Genomic DNA, 18,248 nt, shown 5'->3' on the forward strand with positions numbered 1-18,248 from the left:
GATTTCCCTTTTGTTCAGCCTGTAGTGTCGGGCAGCCAAAGATTTTGGAGTTTTTTGCTGCTGCTTTAAGCCTGGCCTATTTAGAGATGAAGTTAATCAGATGCACAGGAATGGCAAACAGAACACAATTGTTAATGCGGCCTATCATTGAAGATCACACTTTATGAAATGCAGTCCTCAGTTTCTTACTTGATGAAAGCCTGTTAGCCTTATTCCCTGGATAGCGCTCTTGCCTCCAACTGAGGTCTGAAGGATTTGCATCTATATGTGCAACTAACAAAAAACATTTCAGAACAATCTGGTTCCCCCAGAGGAATGCTGACACAAATAAGAGACACAACACATTTCATCTATTAGAAACATCCTGAGCTTTTAAGCTATGCCAAAAAAAAAAAAAAAATTGTGGAGGGGGGAGAAGCAGTTAAGATGATTTGAGAGATGTTGTGCTTTATGGGGCAACAGCAAAATATATCCTAGGAATTCTTCAAGCTTTAGATCTCCTCTCAACATCTGGAACATGGCGGGGAGAAGGTTGCGCATGCAATCCAAGATTATGAACTCACTGAAAAGTTTGAAATTCATGTACAGGAACAGAAGAGATTGGAGGATGGATGTTGAAATCATTAACCGTGTAATGAGTGAGGTGTTATTCAACACAGCTTTAAAAACAACATTTTATGTCATCCCCATCACATTTTCCCCCCAGTGTTGGGGGCAATGCCCCCTATGTTAAATAGCCTTTGGGCATGGCCTGTACTAAGGCAGTGGATGCAGTTCCTATAGCTGGTGCCTAACTGTACCCAATGAAGGAGGTTCATGGGCAGGCATGAATAGCTGCCAATAGCAGCCTCTAGGGGGCAGTGTAACCGAGGGAACTACAGTATGCAGAGGATGGGTTAAAACCAGGGGTCAGCAACCTTTTCAGCCATAGGCCGATCCACCGTCCCTCAGACCATGTGGTGGGCCAGACTATATTTTGGAATAAAAATAATGAACGAATTCCTATGCCCCACAAATAACCCAGAGATGCATTTTAAATAAAAGCACACATTCTACTCATGTAAAAGCACGCTGGTTCCTGGACCGTCCGCTTTCGAACTGCTAGGTAGGCAGGAGCAGGGACCGAACAACGGGAGCTCACCCTGTCCCAGGGATTTGAACCGCCGACCTTCTGATCGGCAAGTCCTAGGCTCTGTGGTTTAACCCACAGTGCCACCCAGATCCTTTAAGTCAGATGAGTGAAGTATTATTATTATTATTATTATTATTATTATTATTATTATTATTGAATGGGACCTCCCTATTTTCATCAATGTTGGGGGGTATGAGATGGCAGTGAGAGACCAGCACTGCCAATTTTATGCTTCCATTGCTGGAACCATACAGCCCTCATCTCACCGCCACCCTGGCCCATCCCTGGCCAGGTAAGCCCTGCTGGATTGAGCCAAAGACCTATCTTACTCAGCATCCAGTTCTCAAAGTAGCAAACCAGATGCTACGGGAAACTCACCAGCAAGACCAGAGCAGTGTGGGATGCACTCTTTATCCAAAGGACAATGGTCAATGCACTTTATTTAGAGCAGTGATTCCCAACCTTTTTTGGGCATACCCCACCTAAGCATCTCTAAAATCCTGATGCCCCCTGCCCATGACATATAATTCTTATTCAAAAAGTGAACTGCTAAAAGGCTATTAACTGCTAACAGCTCGTTCTCGAATTGCCCTCCTTAAAAATCAAATTGCCCCCCTGCGGGGCGTGTGCCCCATGTTGGGACCCATGGATTTAGAGCAAAGTCAATGTCATAAAGGCATGAGAAAAGCCCACCGGAAATCTTATCTCCTCCGTTGCATGAGGGCGTAGGCTCTTGAGCTCTTTGATGTGAATCAGCCTTTTAATAATAGGTGATAGCAACTTTGCTTAACTGTAACTGCTGTTAGCTGAAAGTAAGACCCCTAAGCCACAGCAACCAGCAGGGAGGAGGGCAGTGCACACCTAGCCCTCAGCAGTAGTCAACAGGAGGAAGAGAGGGAGAGGATGGTGGTGAGGAGGTCAGTGCTGTGCAGATGCACCAGCAGAGTCCCTCCAATGCTCCCACAGGTGTTTGCACTGCGCTGACCTCCACATCACCTTGCTCATCCGTCTCTCCTTCTCAGTAAGCCGCAGCAATAGCAGTGCCCTGCTGCCCCTCCCCACTGGCCACCCTTGCCCCTAAGATAGTCCACCATCAGTCAGTGGGACTCAGCTGGAATTCCACCCAAAAAACACACCTGCTTTTGATCACCGCACCCAGCCTACGATATGTGCTGTACTGTATCAGCTAACCTCACTGGCGATGATGGAATCTGAATATCTCAGCCTCTAAACATCATGCCAAAGATTCTTTTTAAATGGCCTTTAGGGTGAAACTAATTAGATAGCTTAATGAGTCTTTAGGGCCCTTGATCTAATACATTATTGTTTATTTAGTGTCTAGTTGAGTAATGTCTGTGTAGTTAAAAAAAATGGATTGATGCGGCTCGATTAATGATATTTGAGAGGGACAGAGGGAGGGAGGGAGAGGGAGCTGCCTATGAGATACTGAAAATATTATTTATATTACAGCATGCACTTTTCTCATCTCCCGCAAAGCACAGTTTTCTGTAAAGTGTAGTGCCACCTGTTGGCTTCGTCTAATGTATAGGAAAAAATTCTATACATAGTTTTGAAATTATACAAAATATTTTTATTTGTTCAGCTGCCTGAGAGGTCTGAAATGTGTTGGATATTAAAACTCCCCCAGCCCCTTTGCTTCCTGCTTCTTCCTCCCACCCCGCCACGTGCCAAATACTTAGAGGAGACTGAATATCTGGATCCGTTTTAGTCTGGTTTCGGGCACAGGAACAGCCTTGGCCACAAGGGACTGATGACATTTGTTGGCAGAGAGAAACGGGGAGTGTGATCCTGCTCGTTCATCTTGACTTCTTGGCAGCTTTTGATGCTATAGACTGGTTCTGGAATGGCTCATGGGGTTGGGGGGCACTGCACTTTAGTGGTTCTGTTCTTACTTCCAGAAAGCCCACTTTTTGACGCCATGGGGCCAGGGCTGTCTTAAACATATGCTGTGCTGGGGTGCAAAGATCCACCCGGCGCCCCTCTCCAGGTTGCCCAGTCCCAGGCATGCAGGAGGGCAGAGCTGGCCGGCTGCCTCAGCATCTCGCTGGCTTGGTCTCCCCCGAACTCGTGGCGCAGAGCCCCCTGCAGCAAAAGAGCCCACCGCGGCACTCTGACCGACGGATGGGCTCTTCCCCAGGCTCAACTCTCAGGCCCCAGACTCTCAGCCTGGTGCCCCTGAGAGCCCGGTGCCCAGGTGCCCTGCACCCCTAGTGCCTATGGGTAAGACGGCCCTGCATGGGAGCTTTCCTGTGGTGTTCTGCAGGGTTCCATCTTGTCCCACATGCTATTTAACATCTATATGAAGCCACTGTTTTGAATGGAATCAGCTCTATCTCTCAGCCAAGATGGCGTTTGTGGTCGTTCTGCTGCCAGGGCCAACGCAGAAATTAGAAGGGGCGAGGCTGCTGCCTCCAACAGTGAAAGGGGCTTTGCTTGCCCTGCCACATCCGCCTTTGTTGGTGAAGCAGCACCAGCACCAACGCCGACTGGGGGCAAGATCTCGCCAAAATTGCACAAGGTCTAGCGGAGCACACAAGATCTTGCCTGAAATTGGTATTGATGCTGCTCCACTTCTCCATTAGTGGTGGAAACAGTGAGGCAGGTGGGGCACGTGGCAGCAGCAGGGCAGGGTGGCACTTCCCGTTTCACTTCAAGTGGTAAAATGGGACCCACGTCCTCTGTCTGTTGCTCTCAGAAATTCAAATGGGGTGGCCTGGGAGAGGATGTTCTCTGTGGCAGTTATGGAGCTCCCTCCCCACAGAGATGCTTCTTGCACTTCCACTAGACAGCTTTTGGTGGATGCCAAAAGACTCACCTCTTTACCATAGACTTTGACCATGAGATGTTCCTTTGTAGGACCCAGCCTACTTTTGAGACTGCAGCTTCCTTGGAACTGGTTTTAATGTTGTATTTTAAATTGTTGTGACCTGCGCTGGGACCTACTGGTGTAGGGTAGATTATGCTATTACAGTGGTACCTCGGGTTACATACGCTTCAGGTTACATACACTTCAGGTTACACACTCCACTAAGCCAGAAATAGTGCTTCAGGTTAAGAACTTTGCTTCAGGATAAGAACAGAAATCGGGTTCTGGCGGCGCGGCGGCAGCAGGAGGCCCCATTAGCTAAAGTGGTGCTCCAGGTTAAGAACAGTTTCAGGTTAAGTACGGACCTCCAGAACGAATTAAGTACTTAACCCGAGGTACCACTGTATTATTATTATTATTATTATTATTATTATTATTATTATTATTAGCTATTAATGCACTCCCTTCTTATGCTTCTTATGCATACCTGAATGAGCATCTCCACCCTCATCGTTCAGCCCAGACACTGAGGTCCAGTTCTAAGGGCCTAATGGAGGTTCCCTCACTGCAAGAAGTGAAGCTACAGGGAACCAGGCAGAGGGCCTTCTTGGTAGTGGCGCCCACCCTGTGGAACGCCCTCCCATCAGATGTCAAGAAGATAAGTAACATCTGAAGGCAGCACTGTAGAGGGAAATTTTTAATGTTTGATGCTTTATTAGGCTTTTATATGTGTTGGAAGCCACCCAGAGTGGCTGGGGCAACCCAGTCAGATGGCTGGGGTACAAATAATAAAATTATTATCATTATTATTATAAACAGAACCTTGACTAGACAGCCCTTCAAACAGAGGACTAACCTTAGTGAAGTATGACACCTAGTCATGTGAACATCTTGCCACACGTAGAACAATGCAATGCGTTCTACGTTGGGCTACCTTTGACTGTGACCCAGAAACTACAATTAAATGCAGCAGCTAGACTAGTGACTGGGAGTGGCCGCTGAGACCATATAACACTGGTCCTGAAAGACCAACATTGGCTCCCAGTACGTTTCCAAGCACAATTCAAAGTGTTGGTGCTGACCTTTAAAGCCCTAAACAGCCTCAGCCCAGTACAGTGGTACCTCGGATTAAGTACTTAATTCGTTCCAGAGGTCCATACTTAACCTGTAACTGTTCTTAACCTGAAGCACCACATTAGCTAATGGGGCCTCCTGCTGCCGCTGCGCCGCCAGAGCCCATTTTTTGTTCTTATCCTGAAGCAAAGTTCTTAACCTGAAGCACTATTTCTAGGTTAGTGGAGTGTGTAACCTGAAGTGTATGTAACCTGAAGCGTATGTAACCCGAGGTACCACTGTATACCTGAAGGAGCATCTCCACCTCCATCGTTCAGCCCGGACACTGAGGTCCAGCTCCGAGGGCCTTCTGGCGGGTCCCTCACTGCGAGGTTACAGGGAACAAGGCAGAGGGCCTTCTCGGTGGTGGCGCCTGCCCTGTGGAATGCCCTCCCATCAGATGTCAAGGAAATAAACAACTATCTGACTTTTAGAAGACATCTGAAGGCAGCCCTGTTGAGGGAACTTTTAATGACTGGTGTTTTAATGTATTTTTAATACTTTTTTGAAAGCCACCCAGAGTGGCTGGGGAAACCCAGCCAGATGAACGGGGTATAAATAATAAATTATTATTATTATTATTATTATTATTATTATTATTATTATTATTATTACATGCATACAGAGCCAAAGTGTAAACATGTTCCAGGTCACCCACTGGAGAGGACAACCAACTGCCTCTTCTCCCCTTGTCTACCACTGTCTTACAAAACAAACAAGCAGACAGGCAGCCGATCCACAGGCCTCTGCTTATTCTGGCCCTACTTTCTCCATTCTGAGGAGAATTTCTGAACCACACTTGCACGCAAATGTGGGCTTAGAACCAAACCAAATGGAGATCTAAATCAAGCCAGCCCAGCTCCCATTAATAGTTTTCATGTGTTACTCTCTTTCCCCGTCCGTCTTGTGTGACATCCCCTTTCATTACTCTATTAGATTAGCCACATTGTGGGGCAGTTTATGATTGTCATATGTTATGTATCAGCCTTAATTGTTCATCCTGCCTTTCATCATGTCATCGTATTTCACAGCCCACGATTAACGGTAATTCTTTGGAGGCACACAGCTTGCCTTCAGTTGTTGCTGCGCTTCAAACACCCATATGTCTTGGCTTAGTTTTTAAAGTTCTCTGTCATTTTTCTGCTTGAGTTAATGTGACAGACCCCACGAATTTCGGTGAACGGGGAGGGTGTGTCTCTTTTATTGTGAAACTCGGGCTTATGGGAATTTAGTATCAAAGGAGAAAATCAAAAGCATTCCAGAACATTTGGAATTGCACGAGTCACAGTGCAGGGAAATGCATCTTACATTTTGCTGATTTATAAATTACAGAATTTCTCCTTAATGTCTTAACTATCATTTTGCTTCAATCACTCAAGTGAAAGTAGTAGTTGTAGTAGTTTTAAACGAAAATAACCCAGTCAGACCTTAGGGATGGGGGGGGGGGGCATCTTACAGGTTTTGAAAAACTGAAAATTTTTCAGGAAGATTCGTTTTTGATAGGAGTGCATATGTGCATTTGAATTTGCATCTAGAACTTCACAATAATGAGCACTCACACTTCACATTGTGGGTGCTCTTTGCGAGATTGCGCGCAGTGCTACAGTTCCCAGGGAGCTTACTGGCAAACAGGGGCTGGCTTGCCTCTCAGTGTTAATTTTTGGAGGTTCATGCCCAGCCTCAGTAATTGTTATGTACTGAGTTGAATAGGATTCAAAATGCAGCAGTCTGATTCTTCCTGAACAATAGGCTTTAGAATGCAGCAGTCTGATTGGTCCTAGAACAATAGGATTCAGAATGCAGCAGTCTGATTGGTCCACAGGAGCCACCCAATCCAGCTCCAGGTGGAAGTGAATCCGCAACCTGATTGGCCTACAGGAGAATCCCGGAATTAGCCAATCACATGGGGTCCATTGTATAAAGCAGACATTCTGGGGGAACTTCCATTCCTCCTCACTACTATGAGCTGAATAAAGAGCATGAAATCCACTCTCGACTCCGAGTATATTTCAGTAATCAAGTTTCTTGCTGGGAGGTGGGGCCAGCCCCATTTATAAATAGGGGGTGGAGCTGACAATAGCCAGGCGGTGGGCTTTGGAGATTCACCCTCCCTACTCTCCCTTTGTTTAATGTTTCTTGTTTTCAGGTTAACCTTTTCTTCCTGTTTAGCGGCCGCTGCTATGGTCTTTGACTGGTTGCTGTTGAAGGACGGGGAATAAATTTTCCTCCACTGGAAGGTTTTGTCTTCCCCGTATCAATTTGTCACAACTTTGACGGTTTTGGCCTTGGGTGGAATCCTTTAGTCTTTTCTTCCCTATGGGGGGGCATGAAGTGGTGACTCACCCCCCTGCGGCAGCAATTCCAGGGTCCCCCTCTTAAAGGGTTATATATATGGGTGTCACTGGCCATACACTGAAAGGTCGTCAGTGAACTACCCTGTGTGCGGGGATATGGGCTTGGCTGCCTGCTACACTCTCACAGTGCACCCCCATATCCCATTTACCCTGATGAGCCTCAGTTCCCCCCGGCTGTGGGGCTGGGAGGGATACACGCCCAAGGCCTAAGCCAAGATCTTCCTACATTCGGAAGTTTAATAAAGTTGTGGCCTAATTTTAATTCCACATAATGTTGTCAGAGTCTTTATTCCTTCCTTATGATCCCTGGGGGCTGGGGCTGTCGCTGCATGGTCACACAAAATAAAATCACATTTGTCAAGATCCATGTGTTTCTATGGAGAATCCGTCTGGCATGTTGGATTCTACACTTTCTCTGGAGATATTCTGTACATGCATTCTTTCTCTTCAGACCTCATCAGGGGATTAAAATCTACATGTGCTGTATATATGCCATAGTTCTCAAAAGTGGGGGAAACTGCAGTATTTTATTCAAGTTGGCACCCCTAACTCCGGGAGTTTTAGCTGTGTGAGGGCACACTTAACAAACTACAGTCCCCAGAATTCCTTGGGGAAGCCATGACTGTTTAAAGCGGTCATGTGGGGAAGAGAGAAGGGAAAGTCCTCTTGCAGGACTCCTTGTGCTGGTTTCTGTTAGCACAACAGGTTAGCTAAATCTGGCCCTTTGGGTTATAGTCAACCAAATCCTACTCAGAGTAGGCCCGCTGAGCTCAACATACCTGTTTATTAACTTCGTTGGGTCTACTTTGAGTAGAACTAGTATGGAATACCTCCCCTAGGCTGTGATCCTGCACAGTGTATCTGGATTTGTCTTCTTAAATCTTTTAGCAGTGCTATCTTATACATGCCTCCACCCAAGCAAGTTTAATGAGACTTTTCCTGGCGTCCTCATAGTTAGAGTAGCCAACATGGTGCACTTTAGCCCCAGCCAGTATAAAAGAAAAGCTGGCTAGATCAGGCTAATGGTCCATCGAGGCAAACATCCTGTTCTCACAGTGGCCAAACAGATGTCTGTGGGAAACCTCATACCCTCCAACATTTCTCCGATGAAAATTTGTTGTTGTTTAGTCGTTTAGTCGTGTCCGACTCTTCGTGACCCCATGGACCAGAGCACGCCAGGCATTTCTGTCTTCCACTGCCTCCCGCAGTTTGGTCAGACTCATGTTTGTAGCTTCAAAGACACTATCCAACCATCTCGTCCTCTGTCGTCCCCTTCTCCTTGTGCCCTCCATCTTTCCCAACATCAAGGTCTTTTCCAGGGAGTCTTCTCTTCTCATGAGGTGGCCAAAGTATTGGAGCCTCAGCTTCACGATCTGTCCTTCCAGTGAGCACTCAGGGCTGATTTCCTTAAGAATGGATCGGTTTGATCTTCTTGCAGTCCATGGGACTCTCAAGAGTCTCCTCCAACACCATAATTCAAAAGCATCAATTCTTCGGCGATCAGCCTTCTTTATGGTCCAGCTCTCAGGGCTGTTCTATTCATCATCATCATCATCATCATCATCATCATCATCATCATATTTAAACCCAACCCATCTGACTGGGTTGCCCAGGGCCACTCTGGGCAGCTTCAAACATATATATTTTTAACTGCCTTCAGATGGCTCATGGGTCAGACAGCTCTATACCCTCCAACATTTCTCCAATGAAAATAGGGACGTCCTAATGAAATATTTCTCCAATAAAAATAGGGACTCAGGTAGCACTGTGGGGACGTGGGTGGCACTGTGTGTTAAACCACTGAGCCTAGGGCTTGCCGGTCGGAAGGTCAGCGGTTTGAATCCCCGCAACGGGGTGAGCTCCCGTTGCTTGGTCCCAGGTCCTGCCAACCTAGCAGTTCAAAAGCGCAAGTAGATAAATAGGTACCGCTCCAGCGGGAAGGTAAATGGTGTTTCCATGTGCTGCTCTGGTTCGCCAGAAGGGGCTTAGTCATGCTGGCCACATGACCTGGAAGCTGTACGCAGGCTCCCTCAGCTAATAAAGTGAGATGAGCGCCACAACCCCAAAGTCGGTCACGACTGGACCTAATGGTCAGGGGTCCCTTTAACTTTACTTAATGAAAAGTGGGACATTCCAGGATCAAATCAGAAACCGGGACAGCTTCTCAAAATCTGGAACGTCCCTTGAAAATAGGGACACTTGGAGGGTCTTGAGCCAAATACCAGAGCATTCTCCCCACCTGTGGTTTCCAGCAACTAGTATTCAGAAGCATTGCTGCCTCCAGAGCATAGCCAGCAGGACCAATGGTTAGGGAGGTAGGAAATTGAAGTTCAACAATATTTGCATGGTTCCATGCTGGCTATATCTAGTCTATCATCTCCACACTTACCAGGAGCTAAGTCCCATTGAATTTGCTTCTGAGTAGACGTATAGAGGATTCCACACTTAAGAGATTAAGAAGTCCAGTCTAAATACATTTGCCCGAAAGGAAGTTTCCGTTTGACTGCCACGAAAAGCAGCAGACTTCTTAAGCGTCTTCGTAGCACTGCAGCAAAGGATGTCAAGGCCCGAATTAACATTCCCATTAGCATAGTCACACATATATGAATATTGAACATTATGTCACAAACGCTTAATCCCAACATGCATTTCAAGAGCAAATGTTCAAAATGCAGTCTTTGCTCCTAGCCGCTGCTGCCTGGCTATGCCTCAGTGCATCCTGTCCCAGTGTCATTGTACTGTAACTGCTTATGCTTGCAGGATTTACACACACACACACACACTTTTAAAAGTGGCTTTCCAAAACCTTTATGCAAGAAACCATTCCATTTGTATTCTACTGCAAAGGTCCCCACTCCACCCCACCCCGTTGCATTTAAATATAGCTGCTGCTTCTTTTGTATGTTCTGCTTCCTTCCTGCATTCTCTCACTTTAGGTAGAGAGGATGAGAAATATACATGTCAATCAAATGACCTACATTTCTACTGAAAGGAGACCGAGGGGTGGGGGACCCTCCTAGGGGGTGAGGTACCAAAAAAAGAGAAAAGCCCTCCAGTTTAATGAGCAGACAGACACAGCTCTATGAAGTCGCTCCAGGGGGCTTAATGGGGAAGGGGAGGTATTAAGGAGAGAGTGCATCTTCTTCCCCCTGTCTAGACAGCAGCATCGAATGTTTTCCAAAAGGCTGCCTCACAGCATCCTCTATTCGCCAGTGTCTCGTTGAATGAAGAATTTGCCGTGGTCTCCTCTGCATTATCCACCCCCCAGACATAACCGATGTAAGAAAAAAGACATTTGTACCAAACAACCCCCCGAGAAACATTGAGGGGGAGGGCGGGAGAGTCAGCTTGGAGCGATAGGCTCGCCTTTCTAACATTAAAGCCAACGGCGGAGCAAAAAAGATTTTTCATTTATTTATTTATTGGTGGGAGAAAAATGGCTTGAAATATGAGAGACACTATAAAGTCTAAAACAAAGTGCCAGGCGATTTTCCTACACCCCCACTGCATCTCTCTCTCTCTCTCTGTGGCCATTAACATTATGGCCTGCCACAGTTTATTACCCCTTAAGAGAGTTGGGAAATGTCAAATGTTTTTCATACGCTTGTCTGAGAGAGTCAGGCATCTTCCATCCCTCGTGCCTAAGCCATGTCGACAGCCATATGACACATACCTACCGATAGCAGAGCTCCTCAGAAGGACAAGGCGCGACACCCTGTGCCAGGCTAATTGCCAGATCCCTTCCACCTTGCGCAGGTGTATTATGAATTCCCACTGAGGAGCTACACAAGGTGAGATGCTGAGGAACACAAGCCAGGCCATGCATCTCAGTGCCATCTCACTGATGGGCTAGCTGCTCACCAAGGCTTCAGGAAGGGGTCCTCCCATTTTTACCTGGACATGCCAGGAATTGAAGCTGGGATCTTTTACCTGCAAGGCAGATGCTCTTCCACTGTGCTGCCATCCTTCTGTCACTTAATGCTGAACAACAAAAGGGACATTTACATGTTATACAGTGGACGCTCGGGTTGCGAATGTGATCCGTGCAGGAAGCACGTTCGCAACCTGCAGTGTTCACAACCTGCAGCGCTGCGCGTGCACACACGCAGGTTGCAATTTGGTGCTTCTGCGCATGCACAAAGCGCGATTTAGCGCTTCTGCGTATGCACAACTGCCAAAACCCGGAAGTAACCCATTCCGGTACTTCTGGGTTTTGGCGTGCCCGTAACCCAGAAAAATGCAACCTGAAGTGTCTGTAACCCGAGGTATGACTGTATTCAACTAATGTTGAATCGGTGCACCTGCTGCACACAAATACTTGAGCTGCACACTCACATCCAGTTATTGCGAGGAGATATGAGAGTCATCTTCAGATGAGAGGAGATACGAGAGCCATCTTCAAATATCTCAAGGGCTGTCACATGGAAGAGGGAGCAAGCTTGTTTTCTGTTGCTCCAGAGCATAGGACTTGAACCAATGGATTCAAGTTGCATGACTGGACATTCTGACTAAACACCAGGAAAAACTTCCTGAAAGTGAGAGCCGGTGATCTGTGGAGTGGCAGATGCCCCAGTCAAATCATCCTCACAATAGCTCTCCTTAAAAAACAGCACTGAAAACACTTAACACCATTTAACAGCACATACTCACAAGAGCACAACAGAACATCCATACCACAAAGCCAATTAGTGGCCCCTCCAGCCTTTGCTTGCCAGCGAAAGGAAAACAGAGAAAGGGCAAGAGCAGCCACAAAAAGGCGCTGTCTTGTTTCCTCACCAAATGTGCCTGTAAAGGTCATGAAAAGCGCCTCCCCAAAGCCCACTGTACAAAGGCAAATCTCTCTCTTTTTGGGGAATTAATTTTATTAGAGTTTATAGAGAAAAATACAAAACTCAATATGAAATATCTTTCCCTCCTTTTTTGTCCAAACTAAGACTTTGTTCTAAATGCAATAAAAACATAAAGGGGAGGGGGGGAAGAAAGGAATAAAGAAAGAGACAGAGAGAAATAAAGAAATAGAAATTAAAAGAGGTTAAGGGGGGGGGGGATAAAATTCAGAAGGTAAGGGACTTCCGCTATCTATAAACAATATTCACTTCATCCACTCCAATATAACATCCAATAAAGTCACTTTCTATAAACAAACATTATCCTCAATCTTCAAACCCAAATGTCATTATTTCATTTTACTTTTCACACAAGATGTTTATGAGAGTCTAGTTTCTAAACCAGAAATGCAAATCTTATTAGACTTGTAGTCCAGCCAGTGGTGGACTTGGGTACTATAGTTCCCTGTGCGAGGCCAACATTTGGTGCCCCCCCCCATCCTTGCGCTGCCTTCCCAAAGGTGGATAAGGAGGCACTTGGTTTTAGGAAGGAGGTGCAAGGGCTCTGGCAGGGTCCTAGAGCCCTCCTACCTCCTTCCCAAAGCTCGGAAAGCACTAGCCCAGGGTTGCCATATGTCCAGCATTCAGCCCTCATAAACAGCGTCCAGGCAGAAATCGCTGAAATGCCCAAGGAAATCCAGACATACGGCAGCCCATGTCGGAAGTGTAGTTTTTGCCGTATTTCATGAAAAATAGCTCAAAAACTCTTGTTTTTTTAAAAAAGAATCTCAATAACTTCTGTGTCCGGTTTTTCACTTTTTGAAATATGGCAACCCTGCACTAGCCAGTCTTGGGGAAAGTGTTGTATATTCAGTGGTCTGTGCTTGCCTGAGCTTGAATCTGGACTAAGGATTCTGAGCCCCTGTGTTCTGATTGGATACATGATATCCAATCACAGAACATTTCAGGAGTTGGGCCCCTGCCATTGGCCCTTAAACTCTGAGTCATGATTCGCAGCTTGGAAGTTTAGACAGCCAATCATGTTGGGAGTGGGAGTGGCCCAGGCCTTCAGAAAAGCAGTTGCTTTGCCCCCGTTGCCCAGTTCTGTTAGTTCAATAAAGTTCTTGCTATTGTCACTGTGTCTTGCCTTGTGGGAACCCACCTACACTTCTAAAAGGTATTGGGAGTACTCTAGGATCCGATCAGAGCTTCATGCCTCCATACCAAAGCCCAGCACCTTGATTACCTGGTTTTGAGATGGGGGCCCCTCGGCGCAGCACGCAGTACATACACACCTCTTGCACACCCTGGCATGGCACAGGTTCCCCACCTCTCACCACCCCATTTGTAGGTGGCAGATTTGGGAGCAGTATTCCATTGCTAAGAAGATCAAACCTATCCATTCTGAAGGAAATCAGCCCTGAGTGCTCACTGGAAGGACAGATCCTGAAGCTGAGGCTCCAATACTTCGGCCACCTCATGAGAAGAGAAGACTCCCTGGAAAAGACCCTGATGTTGGGAAAGATGGAGGGCACAAGGAGAAGGGGACGACAGAGGACAAGATGGTTGGATGGTGTTCTCGAAGCTACCAGCATGAGTTTGTCCAAACTGCGGGAGGCAGTGGAAGACAGGAGTGCCTGGCGTGCTCTGGTCCATGGGGTCAAGAAGAGTCGGACACGACTAAACAACAACAACAAATTCCATTGCTTCTGGGGAGAAGGCCAAATTGTTTGAACTGCTTTGGCCGCAGGGTGCAGACTTGTCATGGCAGCAAAAGGACATGGTGATGCCTTCCTTCTTCCCTTCCTTGTTGTTGTTTGTCATTGTGCGCAGGAACTTTAGCTTTGCCACTGCCTCTGCTTCTGTGAAAGGGGGTGGGGACGGCAGTGGCGACAGCAGCACCCTATTCAATTTTGTAGAATGAAGCCACTGAAGGCAGCTTTCCTCCCACCCAACCGATGAAATATTGTCGAGGACCTTTTGATTGCTTGTAATTTTTATTTAAAACTTTGGAAAACAGCCCAGAATGACTAGATTATGATGCTCTGACTACATTCAGTGCAGGTTTGTCTTTTTAAAAAATTATTTGAAAAGCGGTTCTGCGGAGGACTGAGACAAAGCCTTCCAAAGCTCTTTTTAAATTTGTTGGGTGGGTGTTGGAATGAGAGGTGTGTGAGTGTATTGATTTTATATGTAACTACCGTAAAATAGAAAGTGGAAAAATGAAGAGGGGTAAGATGTGGAATTTAAATGAGCCCTATAAATATCCTTTATAGCATACACATCTGTACAGAAGTTGAGAATGGAGGTGAGGAGGAATATATCATTTTAATTCATTTTCCTTATCGGGATGTTACTCAATATAGCCATCATTCAAGTGAAATGTATGGTCTTGTTTGACTCAATCTTTCTTTCCAATAGTTCATACAGCTTTCAAACCCTTACAAGGACATTGTCCTTCAAGTTCAACCAATCTTAGAAAATATCAAAAGAGCAGGAAAGTCAAAACTGAAGGAAACACACACAGAAATCTTTTGGCCACATGGATTCTCACTCTAACTTGAAAGGTGATATTTATATACTTCTAGATGTGCTTCTGCTGTGGGATCATTGCTCTTCCGCTTGCAGGTTTTGCACATCACCCACATGGCATTTTTGGCATCAAAATACCAGCTTATATCCCTCCACCCTTTAATCCACATTTACCCTCTCCAGGGGAAATCCAATGCACTAAAAAACAAAACAAAAAAACCTGTCACCAATTACCTGCTTGCTATAGCTCAGCAACACATTTACAAGTTAAGAACCTCAACTCACAGGTGTCCATTAAAATCTAGCAAGGGATGAGTACTTGGTTTCAACAACAGTATTTCTATTTTTCTCACAAGTATGTTTTACTTGCTCCTCCCATGTGGATAATTTACCTTCTTTGGTTTCAGATACATCTGATTCCCATTAATACCCTGAACAATGATGTTTAAGTCTCAGTCCTGAAATATAAAATGAAGAGAACCACATAACCTTGTCTTCGCAAAGACTGAAACTCAGCCAGTGGATAGATGGATAGATAGATAGATGATAGATAGATAGATAGATAGATAGATAGATAGATAGATAGATGATAGATAGATGATAGATAGATAGATAGATGATAGATAGACAGATAGATGATAGACAGACAGAGAAAGAGAGATAGATAGATAGATCGATAGATGATAGATAGATAGATGATAGATAGATAGATAGATAGATAGATAGATAGATAGATAGATGATAGATAGATAGATGATAGATAGATAGATAGATAGATGATGATAGATAGATAGATAGATAGATAGATGATAGATAGATAATTATTATTATTATAGAGATAGATGATAGATGATAGATGATAGATGATAGATGATAGATAGATAGATAGATAGATAGATGATAGATAGACAGATAGATGATAGATAGATAGATAGATAGATAGATAGATGATAGATAGATAGATAGATGATAGATAGATAGATAGATAGATATAGATAGATAGATAGATAGATAGATAGATAGATAGATAGATGATAGATAGATAGACTAGCAGATTGCAAACGGGTGAGGACTATACAGTACATGACATTTTTAATCAAATTTGAATCAAGCCAAACTAGTTCTTAAGAGCAGGCTGGACTCCAGGTGGCTGGTGCCCATTGTGACTGATGGGGTGGAAGGCAGGAAGAGCAACGGTAGGTGGCGCCACAGCCCAGTTGACTGAAGGAGGCTCCCCCTGATTGGTAGAAAGTTAAGAAGGCAGATTGAAGTGGGCGGGACAGAGCCCCATTTGCCCTTATGGAGCAGGCAGCCACGGCTGGTGCAAGCAAAGCAGGCCTGCACTGTTTGATATACCCAGGAGTGCTTAGCAAGCCTTAGTACCCGTGCTTTGAAGCTGAAAGCTTAGTTAAATGCCTTGTACGCTAAAGGGCTGCTTCAAACACAATCCCTATCTTGCGGGTTCCACATACTCCTCATCTTGAAGCTTTGTTTCTGTTTCATTCTATTCATGAATAGCTTCCTGTAAAGTGTCTTGAAGCGGTTTAGCACTAAAAGCGATTGCAACCATTTAACATAAGAAAGCAAAATAAATTGATGTCATATATAGCAACCATTAAAATTAGTCCATATGTTAAATAATTTCAATACAGACAGACTGGAATTCAAATCTCTACTAGGCACTAAAATCTCTACCAGGCACTGTAACTGGAGGGTGTTTTCAAAGGTAGGGGCCGCCACCCAATACCTACATGGTAGAGAATGGACCTCCCAATGAGAGGGTAGCTGCAGGAGGCCCTGTCCTGCAGAAAGCAATAATTGGTTGAGTATGCAAGGAATTAGATGGTCTTGTAGGTATCCTGGCCCCAAGCTGCAGAGGATGCTGCTCTCAGGACCTGGTACTCAGTCTGGTAGCTAAATGGCAATCAGTGCAATTTTTCCAGCAGCAGCAGAACTTTATGGGGATAGTATTCCCTAGTGAGCAAATGAGCTGCTGCTTTTTTGCACTAGCTGCAAGCCAGTGAAGGGCTGGTTCAAAATGATTTCTTGGCCACTTTGGAAGGAAAGGTCAGATACACTGAAGTTTGTTCACAGCAGAGGTTCAGGAACCAAGCCTCATGAAAGGTTAAAGTTGCTGGGTATGTTCAGCCCGGAAAAGAGGAGACTGAGAGGAGATGTGATAGCCATCTTCAAATATCTCAAGGGCCGCCACAGATGGAGCCAGCTTGTTTTCTCCTGGTCCTGAGGGAAGGACCCGACGCAAGGGCTTCAAGCTACAAGAAAGGAGATTCCAACCAAACATCAGGAAGATCTTTCTGACAGTCAGAGCTGATCGACAGTGGAACGGTCTCCTTCAGGAGGTGGTGGACTCTCCTTCCTTGGAGGTTTTTAAGCAGAGGTTGGATGGCCATTGGTCATGGATGATTTAGCTGAGATTCCTTCATTGCAGGGGGTTGGAATAGATGGACATTGGGGTCCCTTCCAACTCTACAATTCTATGATGCTATGAACCCAATCCAGAAAAATCTGTGGCTGTCTTACCAGCCAAAGCTGGGATTTTAGTGACCAAGATGGATCCAGGGGCACCCCAGCCATGAACCTGGTCCTTCAGGGGGAGATGATGATTGATGATGATGATGATGATGATTGATTATCGTTATCATTTTATTTTATTTTATTTTTACATGCTGCCCTTCACCTGAGGATCACAGGGCACTTTACAGTAGTACCCCAACCAAAGCAGGCAATTGACCAGTTTTCCAGATGCAGGAGCAACTCATCCACAGCCTTTCCATCTTGCCAGGAGTCTGCTTGTTGGCCCTCATCCAGCCCATTATGGGTCAAGAAAGTCTGACTTATTATTCTCAAAAAGCAAAGTAAGCATCTGATAAAGTTGGACTTGGAATTGGCATAGACTTGGAATTTTAATTCATGTGCAGCTACTCATTCTACATGCTTATCTCATAGTTTCATTTTTCATCTTTAATTTTTTTGTCTGCTGTTATAATTGTTATCTCTGTTTTGTAGACATTATAAAATTAAATAATAATAAAATAAAGGTAAAGGGACCCCTGACCATTAGGTCCAGTCGTGGCTGACTCTGGGGTTGCGGTGCTTATCTCGCTTTATTGGCCGAGGGAGCCGGCGTACAGCTTCCAGGTCATGTGGCCAGCATGACTGAGACGCTTCTGGCAAACCAGAGCAGTGCACAGAAACACTGTTTACCTTCCCCCCGGAGCGGTACCTATTTATCTACTTCCACTTTGATGTGCTTTCGAACTGCTAGGTTGGCAGGAGCAGGGACCGAGCAACGGGAGCTCACCCCGTCGCGGGGATTCTAACCGCCAACCTTCTGATTGGCGAGTCCTAGGCTCTCTGGTTTAACCCACAGCGCCACCCGCGTCCCTTAATAATAAAATACTTTACCAAAAAAGCAAAACAAGCCATGTAATTCAACTCGTGGT

The sequence above is a fragment of the Podarcis filfolensis genome (genome assembly GCF_964270895.1).
Source record: "Podarcis filfolensis genome assembly, chromosome: 6".
Lineage (NCBI taxonomy): Eukaryota > Metazoa > Chordata > Lepidosauria > Squamata > Lacertidae > Podarcis > Podarcis filfolensis.